Raw genomic sequence first — 7750 nt, 5'->3', positions numbered from 1 at the left:
TTAGGAAGGTGATCGAAAGAACGATATATTTACAATAAATCATTCGGAGCAGCTTAACTACGTTCTGCTAACAATATTTTTAACTGTTTTTCGAAAAAAATGTCGTTGCAAAAGAAATTCTAACCAGGATCTAATCTAATCTTGTCATCATGTTCCACTTGGGTCGAAAGTCCGTACAAGCTCATTGGTGTTTGGGAGGGGTATAACTAGTTTTGGTTCTAGATTGAACGTCACTACTGAAGGAGAGTCGAGGGTAACGAAATTATGCAGGGTATACTATAGTGGATGGACAAATAAAATATCTTATCGACACATTGCTACGTTACAAACTACCACAAGCAATTATTCCCCGAACAAGTCCTTTCGTGTTTGGCCAAATCCACAGCACACAACTGCAGCACAGTGGTATCCCCATGATAACCACGGCCACCAGTCAACTGGGTCGTAATAAACATTTTTAGATAATTATTAAAAATATTCTCTTACCTTATGTTGTTCAATTTCAATATCAGTTGTCCTCTCGATCTGCTGTTCAGCCTCTTTTTTTGCGGTGTTTTATAGACTCGCAAAGACCTGATGTTTTTCACGCTTCCTTTGTAAATGCTTCAGTTCTTCCATGTAGGTCGTTATACTAATGTCAGTAATAACATACTTTATCCCGTGCAGGAATGCTATAACAGGAAAATATAAAATACAACTTAATAGGTATGCAAATACTCGAGAATAAATAAACATACACATAATAATAATATACACATATAAAAAATAACGAATATTTCTAAAGAACTAACAGGGTTAGATGGTTGCAGATATGTATCAACAAACGAAAGTGAAAGTGAATCAAGTCGATGAGAAAAAAACAAGCATTTTAGAATTTCCCTTGATCCGAAAATCCCTTTGTTGTTTGAAATTTTCGCACGGTCTTTTCTCTAATTTCATTAGTGTTTCTTTTTCTTTCGACGGATAATGGCATCTATTCCATATTTCTCCGTTTCCAGTTCCGTTTGCAGCACAGTGTAGGGCAGTTAGAGCACAAGTCTGTCCAAGGCAGAGGGAAGGAATCAATAATACTGGCTGAACCGATCGGTGCAGACTAGTAAATGACATGCTGATGATGATGAGGGAGGAAAAATGATAAAATACTCACATACATCAAGTAAAGGTGATTTGACTTGAATAATTTTCACTGTTTAAGGTACAATTAAGAAGTGGCTCGTCATAAAATTTGCCAAATCAAACAACTTCAAATAAATCAAGCAAAAACAAGTCATAGACCATTAGTAGTTATCTATTTATGAAAGCTCGAATATATTAGAAACAAATTCCAACTTCTACCTCTCAACGGTATGCTCTAGGCCAATCGAACTCTGGTATTGATTCGCGATAGTCTATAGAAGCTATAAACCACAGAGCCGACATGGCACTCAACAACACCAAACACTCGAAACCAAACGGCGAGTGCGTTATCATGTGTTTTTATTTGTGGAAGTGGTACAGAAGTTGTCCGAACTACCACAAACGGTATGTTTGAAACTTTCGTTTCTTTCACCTTTATTCTGCGAGGCGAGTGACGTGACTATTTGGAGTCACCGCGAATCAGGTGACACGGTCTGTCACTTAGGTGACAGGGGTTTCTTACCTAGGTGACTCGGCTGTCACCTAGGTGACTCGACTCGCCGTGGCGAGTCACGGCGAGTGACAATTGTCGTATTGAGTCACGTGACTCGCAGAATAAGGGCATTTGTGTCATTGTGAAAATGGAGCATTATGAGCTTGGAGCTGCAAGTTTCAGCGATATTATAAGCATGTATCGTCAGTTATTGCGTCAAAAGCCAAATTTATGGCGGGAAGAGACTCCGGAGAAAAACCTTCTCCTCCCAGGGACAGTAACCATCGACGGCGATGAAGTCGAAGTGGTTTGTGGATTCATATATTCAGAATAGACAATAATACGAGTAAGAAGATTCGACAACACATTCAAACTAAGAGCCAGACCAGTAGTCCTTACGGACTTGAAGCTGTAATTTTTCTTATATACATGCACTTGCCGTATTTGAACAAAAGGTATTGCGGTCTATTACAAGCGGAACGCGGAGAATAGCGTAAGCGTTTGGACTTGGAGAGATTCCTATTGTACAACTGGCGAAAATTGCAAGAATGCCAAACGACTTCAAGAATACCAGCAATAGAGGGGTTGAGAGGATTAACGTACTAGACTGCTTGACCAGTTAGAAACCGACTTGCGAGTGTCGAGGCGCTCAACGGCTAGCTCGGGACCGAATACAATCGAGACAAGTTCTTGATACAGCACGGGTCACCCCGGCTCTATGCTGCTAGAGAAAAAGAGAAGAAGCCTATTGTTTACTCATTAGCGATGATAGCGAAGAAAGTGTCAATTGATTTCTCGAACAGTATGAATATATCTATCGAGGCGTTGTCCTGATTGCTGGTAAATGGTCCTGATGGTATGTAAATGATTGGCTTGCTTGCTTAATTGGTCTAACGTCATACGACAAGGCCTGCGCAGCATAATTTCTCCATCTATTTCGGTCCATGGCATCTGGTCTCCAGTTCCGCGGGCACCCAGTGCTCGCTAGATCTCGCTCCACCTGGTCTTGCCACCTCGCTCGCTGTGCCCCTCTTCGTCTTGTTCCTACCGGATTTGATGCGAAAACCATTTTTGCAGGATAGTTGTCTGGCATTCTAGCAACATGTCCTGCCCAACGTATCCGTCCAGCTTTAACCACTTTCTGAATACTTGGTTCGCCGTAGAGATGCGCGAGCTCGTGGTTCATTCTTCGCCTCCATACACCATTCTCTTGCACTCCGTCAAAGATGGTTCTTAGCACCCGCCGTTCGAAAACTCCGAGTGCTCGTAGTGTTTGTGGAGTCCGTAGTAGGCCCAACTTCCGCTGATAATACGCCTTTTAATCTCACGGCTGGTATTGTTGTCCTCTGTTGCCAGTGAGCCAAGGTATACGAACTCGTCAACTACCTCAAACTCATCCCCGCCGATTAGCACGATACTGCCTAAGCAGGCCCTGTCGCGCTCGGTGCCGCCCGCCAGCATATACTTCGTTTTAGACGTATTTATCTTCAATCCAATCTTCTCTGCTTCGCGTGTTAGTCTGGTGTACTGATCTTCCACCGCCTCAAATGTTCTGCCGACGGCATCCACGTCGTCAGCAAAGCAGGTAAATTGACAGGATTTATTAAAAAACGTGCCCCGCATTTCGATCGCCACTCGTCTTAGAACACCTTCAAGCGCAATGTTGAATAGCAGGCAGGAAAGACCATCTCCTTGTCGAAGTCCCCTGCGAGATTCGAATGGGTCCGACAATCCACCCGAGATTCTCACACAACACTGGATCCCATCCATCGTAGCCATGATAAGTCTAGTAAGCTTACCCGGAAAACCGTTTTCGTCCAAAATTTTCCATAGCTCTTGTCGGTTTACGCTATCATATGCGGCTTTGAAATCGATGAGCAGGTGATGCGTGAGGACTAGGAATTCGCGGCACTTCTGGAGGACCTGCCGCAGGGTGAAGATTTGGTCCGTTGTAGACTGACCTTCTATGAAATCGGCCTGGTAACTTCCCACAAATCTATTGGCTATTGGCGATAGTCGATGAAAGATGACTTGGGACAGCACTTTGTAGGCGGCATTCAGAATAGTGATTGCTCGGTAGTTCTCACAATCCAACTTATCACCTTTCTTGTAGATAGGCCAGATAACCCCGTCTTTCCACTCCTCCGGTAGTCGTTCTGTATCTTGTACTTGTACGGGCCTTGTAACTTGTACGGGCCTATTTTAATAAGTTCCGCTCCAATGCCATCCTTTCCCGCTGCTTTGTTCTTCAGCCGCTGGATGACTTCTTTAACTTACCTTATCGATGGAGGTGACACATCTTCGTTGCTTGCTACACCAATGCGGTCACTTCCTCCACTATCATGTTCTTCCGCCTGCACGCCATTCAGGTGTTCATCGTAGTGCTGCTTCCACCTTTCGATCACCACATGGTCGTCAGTCAAGATACCCCCATCTTTATCTCTGCACATTTCGACCCGCGGCACAAAGCCTTTGCGAGATCTCTGATAGAACTTCCATGTGTCGTGAAAGCGGTACAGCTGTTCGAGTTCTGCGCACTCCTTCTCCTCTTGGTGGCGCTTCTTCTCCTTGAAGAGTCGGGTTTGCTGCCTCCGCTTCTGTTTGTATCGCTCCACATTCTGACGGGTGGCATTTGTTCCCGCGCTGCGTTCTTCTGGTTCTGGTAAATGGTTGGATAATGCGTAAAACAGACCCCATAGTGATCCTCAACCTCCAGCAACTCCTAACCCTACCTCCACGTGGTACCAGACGGAATACGTGCATCCTTAGCGGAGATCGGGTAACCAACCCCGGTGGAAACTAAGGTCGAATAACAGGGAAGGAGGCACAGTGTTGTCTCGACACTGTAAGCTGGCAGCCCCATCACGAGACTCGGTAACGTAAATAGACCCTGGTACAGTTACCATCTAAATCCAAAACACTAAAAAAGAGTCAGGAAAATTCTACTGGGAGTATTCGACATGGACATGGAATGGATACTTGACACCTGTAAGTGCTAAAAAGTGACCGCCTGGACCTGGAGGATTGCTAAATTTCATGGGTGTCGACAGGGTGCTGACCGATCAGTTAGAACCCCGAAGGTTCAGCATCATGGCCCTGTAGGAGATCTGTCGAGAGAAGGCGACAAGGTGTGGAGGACCCGTGGCGGTAAAGCCCAGTTTTACCAGAGCGGTGAAGCGACCAACTAGTTGGGAATGGGCTTCGTAGTGATGGGTAGAATGCAGGATCGCGTAATGGACTGGAAGGCGATCAACGAGATGATGTGTGTGTTGAGAATAAAAGGCCGCTTCTTCATCTACAACATCATAAACGTGCGTTGTCCGCACGAAGGTAGACCCGACGACGAGAAAAAACGGCACAATCGGGGACGGGGATATGAACGCCCAGGTCCGCAGGGAAGCAATGTAAAGACCGGTGATCGGGCCCCATAGCCTGTACACCGACACGAACGATAACGGCCAGCGCATCAACTTTGCAGCTTCCCTAGGCCTAGTGATCAGAAGAATTTTCTTTCCCTGCAAAAATATCTACCAGGCCAACTGAGGATCACCTGACCAACGAACCATGAACCAAATCGACCATATTCCCATCGATGGCCGGTTTTTCTCGAATATCACCAACGTACGCTCCTTACAGGATGCGGATGTCGACTGAGATCATTACCTGGTAGCAGTACATGTGTGCTCAAAACTATCGACGGTTTGTACCTCGCGACAATGCCGCCCTCGTCGGTTAAACATTCGACAATTAATCAACCTACGGGTTACCGAGAACCACGCGCACGTCGAGGTAGTTGATTCGACCCTCGAAGACGGAAGGAGCAGGATACGCTCGGCCGTCGATGAGGCCGCAACCGCGGTGCTAGGTGATCTCGTAAAGGACACACTTCGAAGCCTGATATGTGATAGGGACAAGGAAGGAGACCTGATCACAAGCGAGCGTGAGGTGGGTGTCAGGAGGAAGCAATTCTATGATTAGGCGATATAACAGAACGAGACGCAATGGAAGTTAACCTAGAAGTGCCTACAAACGATGGCAGCCTGCCGGCTCCCGATCTCGAAGAGATCTGACAACAAATCCGGCGAGTGGGCATCCAAACGAAACGAAAGAACTTTAACTAGAGTAGCCTTTGCAGATGACCTCGATATCATTACTACAAAACCTTGGGAAAATTCGCATGGCGAAAGTTCAAAGTGCATTGCTTATACTGTGTGAGTCTTTTCATCAGGTGTGCAGCTATGGAAAATGCCGTCGAAAGAACAGGTCGTTTGCGAAAAAGTTCTGCACAAGTATATTGAAAATCAGAATCTGTCACCATCGGCCATCGGTAAAAAGTTAGGAATCCCAAATTATACCTGCTGCAAAGGATACGTTTGATGTTTCAGACAACCTCCGAAAACAGAAAATGTCGAACTTTGCCAAGAAATTCTTGGTTTGGCAAGCAAATTGTTCATGTGGAAAGCGGAGTACACCTTTCGCGACCCCAGGTACCATAAACATAGACAGGTGTGTTTGTAAGAGTGTCTCCAAAAGCGATTTTTTCCTCTTTTGAAGTCTCACAACTGTCCTACGATCTTTTGGTAGGATTTGGATTCATACCATTACGCTAAGGCCGTGCTGGAGTGGCATAAGGCAAGTAACGTCGATTTCGTGCCGAAAGATCATAAACCCTCAAATACACTGGTGCCGCGGTTAATCGAAAATACCGGGCAAAGCAGAATCCTTTGAAACATCCTAAAATAGGCAAAACGGTTGAAGAAATGAAGAAAGTATTGGTAAATATGCAAAACATGTCGATTTTGAGGTTGTGCAAAATCTCACTCATGTGTGGGGTTGTTAAGGCATTCGGATACGGAGGCGAAATTCAATAAAGACGCTAAAACTAAGTTTAAGTTGATGCCCTGATAGTTTGATGGCTAATCGGATAAAAACTCGAGTTTTGCGAATTAATTTTGTGTGTTTAACCGCAATTTTACCGTGGACACCCTTTATTTTATCCATAATGACGAGAAACAGCAGGAGTGTTGCAGCCCTGCCGCATGGTAATAGAAGTCCTTTTGGGACCGAACAAGATACCTGAGAACACCTCGCACTAAGCCTCAAAGAGATGCAACACCTCTACGCCGAAATGCCGTTTTAATATTTTTGGTGATTATTTAACGTCTAAAGTCTTTCAAAGTCATCGAACGACACCGGCAGAAGACGATCCAGGAACTCGTTGATGTACTGCAATACAATATGTCGACCTTCTTGTGCGTCCGGTTAAAGTGGTTCCGGCATTGAGTTAAGACTCTTTTTAGCAGTCTATGAGTTGTTCAAAATGCTTCGTTAATCATTTAACCCGTTATGACCCGGGCTACCTCGAAATCACGTATTAATTTCATACGCTAGGGCATAATCGATTAAGCTGTTGTATCGACGAGTAACTGTATTAGCCGCACATGATTCGTGCTCGCTCAACGTGCTTTCTCTCTCCGCTTGTCGATAATCTTTCAAGTTTTATTCGCAATTCATGCCCGCTACGCACTTTACCGTGTCGTGAATCGTGATAGTCGTGATAGGGGCATTCCTGACGTTGGTCTATTACTTCGACCAAGCTCCGAGACTACTTCCGACTTTCGAGACTATTTGTAATTTCGGATCTCCTTTGATTATTCTCGTCGCTGTATAGAGACCACACCAGTAAACCCCATCTCTCAAAGCCGATTGCTTCTAGAACTAAGATTGATAGTTCATCAGGCTTCTGATGCGCGAATTCACAAAAAAAAGTACCAAGAGAGATGACCAGAATTGAAGACGGCAACGCAAGGTGATTCGGTTTGTGCTAATTTGCTTGAGTGGATCATGGCATTCTTTTAAGCAAGTTTTTGGATTCTTGTTCTCCGTGTTCAAATCCAATCGATTTAATTCAGTTAAAATTGGAGCATCTCTTTCTGAAACATATATATGGATGTTCCATCAGGGTCAGTTCTCCCGAGAAGCAATATAGGACTCCTTTCGTTTTCGATATTCATCGACGAGCTTACTTTTATGTTGCTCTCTGAGAATGCTGGCTGCCTTGCTCTAATGAAGTTAAAATAATTATAATTTTCTTTTATCATAGTTCAGAAAATGCTGAAACAGAGGGAAGGATCAATTTCG

This window comes from Sabethes cyaneus, chromosome 3, assembly GCF_943734655.1.
Source record: "Sabethes cyaneus chromosome 3, idSabCyanKW18_F2, whole genome shotgun sequence".
NCBI lineage: Eukaryota > Metazoa > Arthropoda > Insecta > Diptera > Culicidae > Sabethes > Sabethes cyaneus.
The sequence above is the reverse complement of the archived record's forward strand: the minus strand, read 5'-3'. Positions refer to the sequence as shown.